The following is a 12304-nucleotide window of genomic DNA, read 5'->3' on the forward strand; positions in this document are numbered from 1 at the left end:
AAAGATCAGGTGAAGCTTAGGAAGGGTTGGGTGTCAGGTTTTCCATTCTGAGTTCGATAGCGGGGCTCGGGGGTGGGGGGTAGGTTTGGGGTTAATGGTATTGGTGGGCAAAAGGGTGACATTTCAGATGGTGAAGATGGTGGCGGACTCGGGGGGTAGGTATGTAATTGTGATGGGGCGTTTGGGGGGAGGGGGTGGTGAAGGCACTGGCTATACTCATGAGGGAGATGGGAGGAGTGTACACATGGAGGTTCGTGTACCGGAGGGAGCGGGAATATTCATTTTTCTCCCCGGTACTCGAGAATAGACTTTGTTATGGTGGGAGAAGGACTTATTGGCCGGTGTCAATGGGTCGGAGTATTCAGCGACATTGATTTCGGACCATGCGCCACATTGGGTGGATGTGGTTCTGGAGAAAAGGGTGGCTCAGAGGCTGGGGTGGAGAATGGATGTGGGGCTGTTAGGGAACCGGGGTTTTTGCGATAAATTCAGTGGTCTGGGAGGCTCTGAAGGCAGTAGTAAGGGGGGAGGTGATCTCGTTCAAGGCTAAGGTGGACAAGGAGAAGAGAGAGGAGTGCCAAAAAGAGGAAATGCTGGAGGTAAATAGGAGATACGTGAGGGACCTGGGTCTGGCCCTTTTGGCTAGGAGAAGGAGCTTCAGGCAAAGTTCAACCAGTTGTCCACAGGGAAAGCAGTGAGGGGGTTGGTCTATGAACATGGGGAGAAGGCAGGGCTTATGTTGGCCGGCTAGCTCCGAGGGAGGTGGTGGCAAGGGAGACAGTTCAGGTGCGGATAAGATAGAGAAGCTGGTGGTGGCCCCAGAGCAGATCAATAAAGTTTTTGAAGAGGTCTATAAGAACTATATAGGTTGAAGCCACTAGGAGAGAAGTGAGAGATGAGGGAGTTCCTGGATGGGTTGGAGTACCGGAGGTTCTGGGAGAGGACCGGGCAGGATTGGAGGGATCGGTGGGGAGCAGGAGGTGAAGGAGACAATTGGGATGATGCAGTCAGGGAAGGTGATGGGGCCGGAAGTATTCCCAGTGGAATATTATAAGAAGTTTAAGGATAAGTTGGCGGGAATGTTTGAGGATGTATTAGGTCGGGGGGTCTTGCCACAGACGTTTGGGCAGGCTTTAATTTCTCTGTTGTTAAAGAAGGATAATGACCTAGTGGGGTGTGGGTCGTTTAGACCATATGCAGAACTGAATGAAGATACCAAGATATTGGCAAAGGTTCTGGCGGCAAGGCTGGCGGGGTGTCTCCCAAAGTTGATGGGAGAGGATCAGACAGGGTTCGTGAAGGGAAGGCAGCTGTTTTTGAATGAGAAGGTTGTTAAACGTGATCATGTCTCCGGCAGAGGGAAAGGAGACGTGGTGGTGTTGGCACTGTACGCAGAGAAGGCGTTTGATCGGGTAGAGTGGGGTTATTTGATGGCGGTAGTGGAAAGATTTGGAATCGGGCTGAGGTTCGTGGCGTGGGTATGGCTGCAGTATAAGGAGCCAATGCCGCACGTTCGCTCTAATAATATGAATTTGGGGTACGAGACAGGGTTGTCCTATGTCCCCCCTGCTGTTTGCGGTGGCTATAGAGCCTTTGGACATTGCGCTAAGGAGCTCTGGGTTGTGGAAGGGGATAGTGAGGGGGGTGGAGCATAGGGTATCCTTGTATGCTGATGATTGTTACTGTACGTTTCAGAGCCGAACATCTCGGTGGGGAATATAATGGGGCTGCTACAAAAATTTGGGTCGTTCCCGGGGTATAAATTGAACCTAGGCAAGAGGGAGTATTTTAGTGTCTGCCAGCTGGGAGTGGGGGTGGGGGCTGCCATTTTGTCTGGTGGCAACCCACTTTAGGCACTTGGGCGGGCAGGTGGCGCGTGGTTTGGGTGGGCTCCACTAGTTTGGTGGGGAGGATGAAGGCCGATTTGGCACGGTGGGAGAACCTCCCTCTGTTGTTGGCGGACTGGATGCAGGCAGTCAAAATAAATGTGCTACCGTGATTTCCATTCCTATTTTAGTGCCTGCCGGTCTTCTTACCAAAATCCTTCTTTAAGCAGGTGGACAAATTCGGGGCGAGGTTCAAGGTTTTGCAAGGAAGGTCTTCCTGACCTTCCCGATAGCGGCAGCCTCCTCGTTGTTTAAGGCGGTACTGTCAGCTCTGGGGTTGGCAGAAGGGGTTGTATCGGCGATCTACGGGAGGGTTCTGGAGGAGGATAGGATGTCCATAGAGGGGGTTACGGTGAAGTGGGAAGAAGAGCTGGGTGGGGGTGCGGTGATAGAAGAGGGACTGTGGTGTGAGGTGCTACGAAGGCTGAACGCCTCAACCTCGTGCACGAGGCTGGGCCTGATACAATTGAAGGCTGTGTATTTAGCGCACCTCACAAAATCAAAGATGAGCTGGCTATTTGAGGGAGTGGAGGATGTCTGTGAGCGATGTGGGAGGGGTCCCGCAAATCATGTTCATATGTTTTGGTCCTGCTCGAAGCTGGAAAGGTATTGGCAGGAGGTATTTAGCACTATCCAGGGGATGTTGTATATGGATGTGGAGCCCGGTCCCCTAGAAGCCATTTTTGGGGCGTCGGACTGGCCCAAGTTGCAGGCGGGTGCGCGGCCAGACGTTTTGGCCTTCGCCTCGCTGGTCCCTCATAGGCGGGATCTTGTTGGGGTGGAGGTCAGCTTCTTCGCCCTGTGCCTCGGCGTGGCGGGGGGGCCTGATGGAGCTTTTGATCCTGGGGAAGGGAGAGTTTTTGACCCCGGAGAAGGAGGGGTTCTACAATTCTTGGGATTTGTTTATTATGCACTTTTGGGAATTGGTTGCCTTTGAATGCTTAAGGGGGTGAGAGGGGGGGGGGGGGGGGGGGGGGGGGGGGGGGGTCTGTTCTCGCTTTTGTTTCAAGAGTCTATGTTTCAGTTTTCATATTTTGGGGGTTCTGTTTTTGTTCTCTTTCTTTGTATGCTGAAAATTATGAAAATATGACACACAAAATATTTTTCAAAGAAATAATTGAATATATCTGCACCACTCTGCCATGTATTGCAGAACCAAACTACCCACTGCATTTAAAAAAAAAAAGTCATGTCATGTTTGGTTCTTTTGCTCTCACACTTTATATCTGTGTCCTCTGGTTCTTGATCTTTCTGCCAAGAGGGGATGTTTCTCTCACTCCACTCTGTCTAGACCCTTTATGAGTTTGAACACCTCATTCAGATTTGCTCTCAACTTCCTCCAATCTGTGGAAGACAACCCAGCGTCTTCAGTCTATCCATAGAACTGAAGTCCATCATCCCTGGAATCATTCTCATTTTTTTCCCCTGCACCCTTTCAAAAGCCTTCACATCCTTCCTAAAGTGGAGAACTGTGGGTCCGAACCAGTCTTTTATAAAGGCTCGCCATAGCTTCCTTGCTTATGTACTGTCTCTCTATGAAGCTATGAATTCTGCCTTTTTAAAAAATATATATTTTATTCAAATTTTTTCGGTCAAACAAATACAGTACAAAATGTTCCCCTTTTGCAACTTTAAAACAATATAAATAATGATGATGACCGTTTTTTTTTTTAAGAACAAATAATATATTAACTAGACGGCAACTGCCAGCAACAAAAATAAAAACTAGCCAATATCCAAAATAATAAAGTCACAAAAACCAATATAAATAACTCATATACAAACACCTGTACAAAACCCCTGAGGGCCCGGATGGCCCCACCCCCCACCCTGCTGCTACCTTTCCCATTTCCCTTATCGTTCTGCGAGATAGTCGAGGAACGGTTGCCACCGCCTGGTGAACCCTTGAGCCGAACCTCTTAGTGCGTATTTTATCCGCTCCAATTTTATAAACCCCGCCATGTCGTTTATCCAGGCCTCCACGCCTGGGGTTTAGCTTCTTTCCACATAAGTAATATCCTTCGCCGGGCTACTAGGGACGCAAAGGCTAAAACATCAGCCTCTCTCGCCTCCTGCACTCCCGGCTCATCCGCAACCCCAAATATCGCCAACCCCCAGCCTGGCTCGACCTGGACCCCCACCACCCTTGAAAGCACATTCGCCACCCCCACCCAGAACCCATGCAGTACCGGGCATGACCAAAACATGTGGGTGTGGTTCGCTGGGCTTCCCGTGCATCTCCCGCACCTATCCTCCACTCCAAAAAATCTACTTAACCTTGCTCCAGTCATGTGTGCCCTATGTAGAACCTTGAATTGTATCAGGCTGAGCCTGGCGCATGAGGACGAAGAGTTTACCCTACTTAAGGCACCTGCCCACAATCTCTTCCCCTAGCTCCTCTTCCCATTTTCCCTTCAGCTCTTCCACCATCGTCTCCCCCTCGTCTCTCATTTCTCTGTATATATCTGACACCCTACCATCCCCCACCCATGCCCCCAAAATCACTCTGTCCTGAATCTCTTGCGCCGGGAGCCGCGGAAATTCCCTCACCTGTTGCCTCGCAAAAGCCCTCAGTTGCATATATCGAAATGCATTCCCCGGTGGCAACCCATATTTTTCTGTCAGTGCTCCCAGACTCGCAAACGTCCCGCCTAGGAACAAATCCTTCAATTTCACTATCCCTGCTCTCTGCCAAGCTTTAAATCCCCCATCTATCTTCCCTGGGACGAACCTGTGGTTGTTCCTTATCGGGGACCTCACCGAGGCACCCGTCACTCCCTTATGCCGTCTCCACTGCCCCCAAATTTTCAGCGTTGCCACCACCACTGGACTTGTGGTGTATTTCTTCGGGGAGAACGGTAAAGGCGCCGTTGCTAATGCTTTTAGGCTGGTTCCCCTACAGGGCGCCATCTCTAGTCTTTTCCACTCTGCTCCCTCCCCTTCCCCCATCCACTTGCATACCATTGATATGTTGGCGACCCAATAATAGTCACTTAAACTCGGCAGTGCCCGTCTCCCCCCCCCCTATCCCTACTACGCTGCAGGAACCCCTCTTCACTCTTGGGGTCTTCCCAGCCCACAAAAAACTCATAATCCTCTTATCCACTTTCTTGAAAAAGGCCTTTGTAATCATCACAGGGAGGCACTGGAACACAAAACACAAACCATTTTAACCGCCTGCACCCTACCCGCCAGTGACAGGGGCACCATGTCCCATCTCCTAAAGTCCTCTTCCATCTGCTCCACCAATCTTACTAAATTAAGCTTATGCAAGGTTCCCCAGTTCCTGGCCATCTGGATCCCTAGGTACCGAAAATCCCTTGTTACTCTCCTCAACGGCAAATCATCTATTCCCCTGCCCTGTTCCCCAGGGTGCATCACAAACAGCTCACTCTTCCCCATATTCAATTTATATCCTGAAAATACCCCAAACTCCCTGAGTGTCTGCATTATCTCGGGCATCCCCTCCACTGGGTCCGCGACATACAGCAACAAATCATCCGCGTATAGTGACACCCGGTGCTCTTCTCCTCCCCTAAGTACTCCCCTCCACTTCCTAGAGCCCCTGAACGCTATGGCCAGTGGCTCAATTGCCAACGCAAACAGTAACGGGGACAGAGGACATCCCTGTCTTGTCCCTCTGTATAGACGGAAGTGGTCAGATCTCTGCCTATTTGTAATCACACTTGCCACCGGGGCCCTGTATAGAAGCTGAACCCATCCAATAAACCCCTCTCCAAATCCAAATCTCCTCAAGACTTCCACTCTATCAAATGCTTTCTCTGCATCCATCGCCACCACTATCTCCGCCTCCCCCTCCGGCGGGGGCATTATCATCACACCCAGCAGCCTCCGTATGTTAGTGTTCAATTGTCTCCCCTTAACAAACCCCTTTTGATCCTTGTGAACCACCCCCGGGACACAATCCTCCATCCTCATCGCCATCACCTTGGCCAAAAGCTTGGCATCTACATTCAGGAGGGAAATAGGCCTGTAAGACCCGCACTGCAGCGGGTCTTTGTCCCTTTTCAAGAGCAGCGATATCGTCGCCTCCGACATCGTCGGGGGCAACGTCCCCCTTTCCCTGGTCTCATTAAAGGTTCTCGTCAGAAGCCGGGCCAGCAGGTCCACGTATTTCCTATAAAATTCCACCGGGAACCCATCCGGTCCCGGGGCCTTCCCTGCCTGCGTGCTCCCAATCCCTTTTACCACCTCCTCCACCTCAATCTGTGCTCCCAGTCCTGTCCCCTCCTGCTCCTCAACCTTCGGGAATTCCAACTGGTCTAGGAAGTGCATCATTCCCTCCTTCCCTTCCGGGGGCTGAGCCTTATACAGCCTCTCATAAAATGCCTTAAACACCCCGTTCACCCTCTCCGCTCCCCGTTCCATCTCACCCTCCTCGTCCCATCTCACCCTCCTCGTCTCTAACCCCTCCAATCTCCCTCGCCGCCCCCCCTCTTCCTCAGTTGTTGGGCCAGTAACCGGCTCGCCTTCTCTCCGTACTCATACTGCACTCCCTGTGCCTTCCTCCATTGTGCCTCCGCCTTGCCCGTGGTCAACAAATCAAATTCCGTGTGCAACCTTCGTCTTTCCCAGTATAGTTCTTCATCCGGAGCCACCGCATACTGCCTATCCACCCTCAAAATTTCTCTCAACAATCTCTCCCTCTCTTTGCTCTCTTGTTTCCCCTTATGGGCCCTTATGGAAATCAGTTCCCCTCTGACCACCGCCTTCAGTGCTTCCCAGACCACTCCCACCTGAACCTCTCCGTCGTCATTAATCTCCAGATACCTTTTGATACATCTCCTTACCCTTACACACACCCCCTCGTCCGCCAACAATCCCATATTTAATCTCCACAGTGGGTGCTGTTCCTTTTCCTCTCCTACTTCAATGTGGGGCATGGTCCGAAATGGCTATAGCCGAGTACTCCGTCCCGGCCACCTTCGGGATCAGCACCCTTCCCAGGACAAAGAAGTCTTTCCGAGAATACACCTTGTGGACATGGGAGAAGAAGGAGAACTCTTTACTCCTAGGCCTAGTTAATCTCCAGGGATCCACTCCTCCCATCTGCTCCATAAAGTCCTTAAGCACCTTGGCCGCTGCCGGCCTCCTCCCGGTCCGGGATACGCCCCAGCATATGCTTCATGAAGTTGGCATCATCCCAGTTCGGGGCATATACGTTCACCAGAACCACCGCCTCACCTTGCAATCTGCCACTCACCATCACGTATCTACCCCCACTGTCCAACACTATGGTCCACGCCTCAAACAATACCCGTTTCTCCACTAATATTGCCACCCCTCTATTTTTCGCATCCAAGCCCGAGTGAAATACCTGTCCCACCCATCCTTTTCGTATTCTGACCTGATCCGCCAGTTTCAGATGCGTCTCCTGCAGCATGACCACATCTGCCTTTAATTTCTTGAGGTACGCAAGTACCCTTGCCCTCTTAATCGGCCCATTCAGCCCTCTCACGTTCCACGTGATCAACCGGGTTGGGGGGCTCTTTACCCCCCCCCCCCCCCCCCCCCCCCCCCGTCGACTAGCCATCCCCTTTTTTAGACCAGCTCCTCACCTGGTTCCCACGCACCCACTTGTCCCCCCAACGGTGTCCTCCCGTCCCGACCATCCCATCCCGTAGCAGCTCCCCCTTCCCCTTAACAACAGCAACCCAGTTACCCCCCCCCCCCCCCCCAGATCCCCCTCTAGCGTGATTGCTCCCCCCATGTCACTTCCAGATGTCAGCAAAATCTGGCTGACCTCGGCTTCCCCCGTTTGTCCTCAGCCTCCCATTGTGTAAGGCCCCCTCCTTCCTGCGCCCACTTTTCCCGCCACAATTACCATAGCGCGGGAGCAAAGCCCGCGCTTCCCACTCGGCCCCGCCCCTAATGGCGCAGCTCCCTCTCTCCTTCCCCACCGGCGTCCACAGTTCACCATACCCTCCCCCATCGAGGGGAAAGAGAAAATTTCCCCCCCCCCACTTCCGATTCCCAGTTCCATGCAATCACACCACTACTTTATTACAAAAGTTCTTTCTCTCTCCAGTCTAGTCCAGCTTCTCCTCTTCAATGAATGTCCACGCCTCTTCTGCCGTCTCGAAGTAGTGGTGTTTCCCTTGATGTGTAACCCACAGTCTCGCCAGCTGCAGCATACCAAATTTAACTTTCTTTCTATGGAGCACCGCCTTGGCCCGATTGAAACTCGCCCTCCTTCTCGCCACCTCCGCACTCCAATCCTGGTACACGCGGATCACCGCGTTCTCCCACCTGCAGCTCCGTGTCTTTTTCGCCCATCTCAGGACCATCTTCCTGTCTTTATAGCGGTGAAACCTCACCACTATAGCTCGAGGTATTTCTCCCGCCTTCGGTCTTCTCGCAAGGACTCGATATGCTCCCTCCACTTCCAAGGAGCCTGTCGGGGCCTCCGGTCCCATTAAGGAATGAAGCATCGTGCTCACATATGCCCCGACGTCCGCTCCCTCTGCACCTTCGGGAAGACCCAAAACTCTTAGGTTCTTCCTCCTCGAGCTATTTTCCAGGGCTTCCAGCCTCTCCATACACCTCTTGTGCAGTGCCTCGTGTGTCTCTGTCTTCACCACCAGGCCCTGTATTTCATCCTCATTTTCGGCAGCCTTTGCCTTCACGCCACGAAGCTCCAATTCTTGGGTCTTCTGCACCTCCTTTAGCCCCTCAATCGCCTGCAGCATCGGGGCCAGCACCTCCTTCTTTAGCTCCTCAACACATCTCCGAAGGGACTCTTGCTGTTCCGGGCCCCATACCAAACGGCCTCCCTCCGCCGCCATCTTGCTTCGTGCTTCCCTTCCTTGCCGCTGCTCCAGAGGATCCTCTGCAATCCGGCCACTATTATCTCCTTTCTCCATGTACATCCGGGGGGATTCCCTTCTGTTTCATCGCACGATGGGTTTAACCGTCAAAAATTGCCGTTGGGGCCCCCAATAAGAGCCCAAAAGTCCGTTCAAACTGGAGGTGCCGAAACGTGCGACCTAGCTGGTCATCGCCGCACCCGGAAGTCATTAATTTTGCCTTTTTAATCACTCTCTCAACCTGCCCTCTGACCTTCAGCAATTTGTGCACATACTTACAGGTTTCTCTGTCCTTTTAATTTATATTGCCTCTTTGTTAAACCGCATGAAGTCAATCGGTGAGCTGGGAGGATATTGTACTCTCAATGTTTGTGTTATCTGCAAATTTTGAAATTGTGCCCTGAGCTCCCAAATCTAGGTTAAGAAAAGCAGTAATGCTAGTACTGGCTACTGGGGACCTTCCTTAAGTCTGACAAATAATTATTCATTACTATTCCCTGTTTCCTCACTCCGCTAACTTCATGCCCACACTGGTACGTCCACTTTTAATCCATGGATTGAACTTTGCTGCCAAGTACACTATGTAGCACTTTGTTAAACGCCTTTGGAAATTCATATAATGACATCAACCTCCTAACCCTCCTAAACGTCCTCAGTTGCCTCATTTGAAACTTAATCAAGTTAATTGCGCACACAATAAAAATTGAAAATACTGAACAGGCCTTGGCAGCATCTGTGGAGAGGGAACAGAATTAGCATTCAGATCTGTGACCATTCCTCAGAAATGGGAAAGTTAGAAGTGTAACAGATTTTCAGGAAGTGGAAGGGGGAATGGTGGGAAAGGACAAAAGGGAAGGTGAGTGAGATGGTGGAGGGCAGGAGAAAATAAATGACAAGGACCACAGGGAGTGAAATTGTGAAAAGTAAAGAAACAAAAGATTTACCTAGTGGAGTTTTGGATGGCAGAATACTGAAAAGCTGAAATCCAAACGACTTCTTGAGGGAAAAGAACCATATTGGTATTAAGAAGGAAACAAGATGGGGGCAGAAGTTTAAAGACTAAAGTTGTTGAACTCAATCTTAAGTCCGCAGGTCTGTAAAGTTCCGATGGAATGATATGGTGCTGTTCCTCGAATTTGCATTGAATTTTGTTCAAGCACTGCAAGTGGCTGTGGATAGAAAGGGATAGTCTAGAAGTGACGTGGAGAATTTAAATGATAGGCAATAGGGCGGCACAGTGGTGCTGTGGTTAGCACTGCTGCCTCACGGCGCTGAGGTCCTGGATCACTGTCATTGTGGAGTTTGCACATTCTCCCCATGTCTGCGTGGGTCTCACCCCCACAACCCAAAAGATGTGCAGGGTAGATGAATTGGCCACACTAAATTACCCGTTAATTGGAAAATAATAATTGGGTACTCTAAAACGAAATGATAGACAATAAGGAGACCATGTCGTGAGCAGTGAATAAAGTATACTAAATGAAAGAAGACCAAGTACGTGGAAAAGAATGTTTGGGACCTTGGGGTGGTGAGAAGGGAGGGTGTAAAAGACAGGTGTTGCATCCCCTGTGATTGCATGGAAAGGTACTGCAGGAAGGGAATTGGTGTTTCGGATAACTTGAGGAATAGACCAGGGTCTTGCGGAGGGAATGGTCGCTTTGGAATACTGGAAGCGAGGGGAAAGTCTGGTTGTGGCATCAAGCTTGCGGTGGTGGAAATGGTAGAAGATGATCCTTTGAATAGGGAGTCTGATGGGTTGTAAGGTAAGGGCAAGGAAAGGACATGGCTGCAAAGTGCTCATTTGGTACCTCTGCCATGCCCTCTGCTTCCATGTATAGATCTTTCCACCACCCCTCCTCTCTCTATTTTACTGTTTATATGTCCACAAAATACAATTGGATTCCCATTTTTCAAGTTGCCAATCCTTCCCATGCTCTCTTTGCTTCTCTTGTTTGCTTTTTCACCTTCCCTGCTGAACTTTATACAGTCAGCCTAGTTCTCACTTGGATTAATAATCTAACATCTGTCATATGGTCATTTTTTCTGCTACATCTTGCACTCTGTCTCGTTTGTCGTCCAGTGAATTCTAGCTTTGGTGGCTCTGTGTCTCCCTCATAGGAATGTACTTTGTCTGAACCTAGACCATCTCTTTAAAGGCAGCCCATAGTTCTATTCCAGTTTTGCATGACAATCTTTGATTCTAGTTTGCCTGAGATTCATTCTCACCCCATTGAAAATGGCCCTTCTCCAATTTAAAAGGAAAAACATGCATTTTGGAAAGTAGACCATTCAGGAACATATTTAAAAGAACATAGGAACAGGAGTTGGTCATTCAGCCTGTCGAATCTGCTCTGCCATTCAATTAGATCATGGCTGGTTATCTACCTCAATACCACTTTCCTCTGCTATCTCCAGATGTCATTAGTCTCCAGAAATCTATTAATTTCTGTCTTTAACATGCTCAGTGACTGAGATTCCACAGCCCACTGGGGTAGAGAATTCCAAAGGTTCATCACCCTCTAAAAAAATTCCTTCTCATCTCAGTCTTAAGTAGCCTGCCTCTTATCCTGAGACTGTGTCCCCTAGACTCACCAGCCAGGGGAAGCATCTTTTCTACATCTACCCCGTCCTTTGATTGCTTTTCAATGCAATCACCTCTCATTCTTCGAAACTGCAGAATATGGGCATGGATCCTCAATCTCCCCTCATAAGATGATCCTTCCATCCCAAGGATTAGTCTGGCTAAGCTCCATTGCACTCCCTCTGTCTATGGCAAGTATATCCTTCCTTAGATAGGGAGACCAAAACTACACGTATTGCAGGTGTGGTCTCGCAAAGGACCTATACAATTGCTGCAGGACGTCTTTACCTCGTATTCTAAACCCTTTGCGATGAAGGCCAACATACTATTTGCCTTCCTAATTATTTGCTGCACCTGCGTGCTAGTTTTTGGTCAACATGCTGCAAGTCAGAACTGATTACCTCAGGGAATTTTGGATTATGTTTGCCATTTGATTAACTAGGGAGGAACTAAGAACAATCGTGAACCAACAAAAAAAGTGCAAAAAGCAAAAAGACTGCAGATGCTGAGAAGTTGAAATAAGTGCCAATGAGAAAAGTTAAAGTTAGTATTAATATTTAAGAAATAAGTTTATAATGTTTCCAAAATTGTCCTTGGAAGACTTCACACACGCTCAGATCTGATCTTCAATTTCATGTATTTGAACAACCTGTATGTTTGCAGTGTGTACAACTTTCAAGAATGCTTCAATTAGTCTTGTCACCTATAACAGTCACAACAGCATCTGTATCGAGGGAAGACAGTTTGGAGTCCGTATGACACTTCCGAACTAAAGAGTGCGAAAAATGTGTTGTATTATCAACTGTATAAGAGGGGGTTGAAGAGAGAGTAGAGCTAGGAGAGATTACAATGCCGATGTAACAAAACTGTACTCGCAGCATATAACAGTATCTGGTTGTTTTCGCAATAATTTGAAGAAAAGATAAAGTACTGATTTCAGAAATTTTATCTGGTTTATTTTACATCAAGTGCCTTTTAAGAGTGTATGCGTCCTACTTCCAGCATGACAG

The 12304-nt window shown here is 49.4% G+C and overlaps 1 protein-coding gene across 2 annotated transcripts in view; it reads left to right on the forward strand.

Annotated features, from left to right (window-relative positions):
* Window positions 1-12304, forward strand: part of tab2 (TGF-beta activated kinase 1 (MAP3K7) binding protein 2) — a 61138-nt gene that overhangs the window by 23014 nt on the left and 25820 nt on the right. The window lies entirely within an intron of this gene.

The sequence above is a fragment of the Scyliorhinus torazame genome, chromosome 1 (assembly GCF_047496885.1).
Source record: "Scyliorhinus torazame isolate Kashiwa2021f chromosome 1, sScyTor2.1, whole genome shotgun sequence".
Lineage (NCBI taxonomy): Eukaryota > Metazoa > Chordata > Chondrichthyes > Carcharhiniformes > Scyliorhinidae > Scyliorhinus > Scyliorhinus torazame.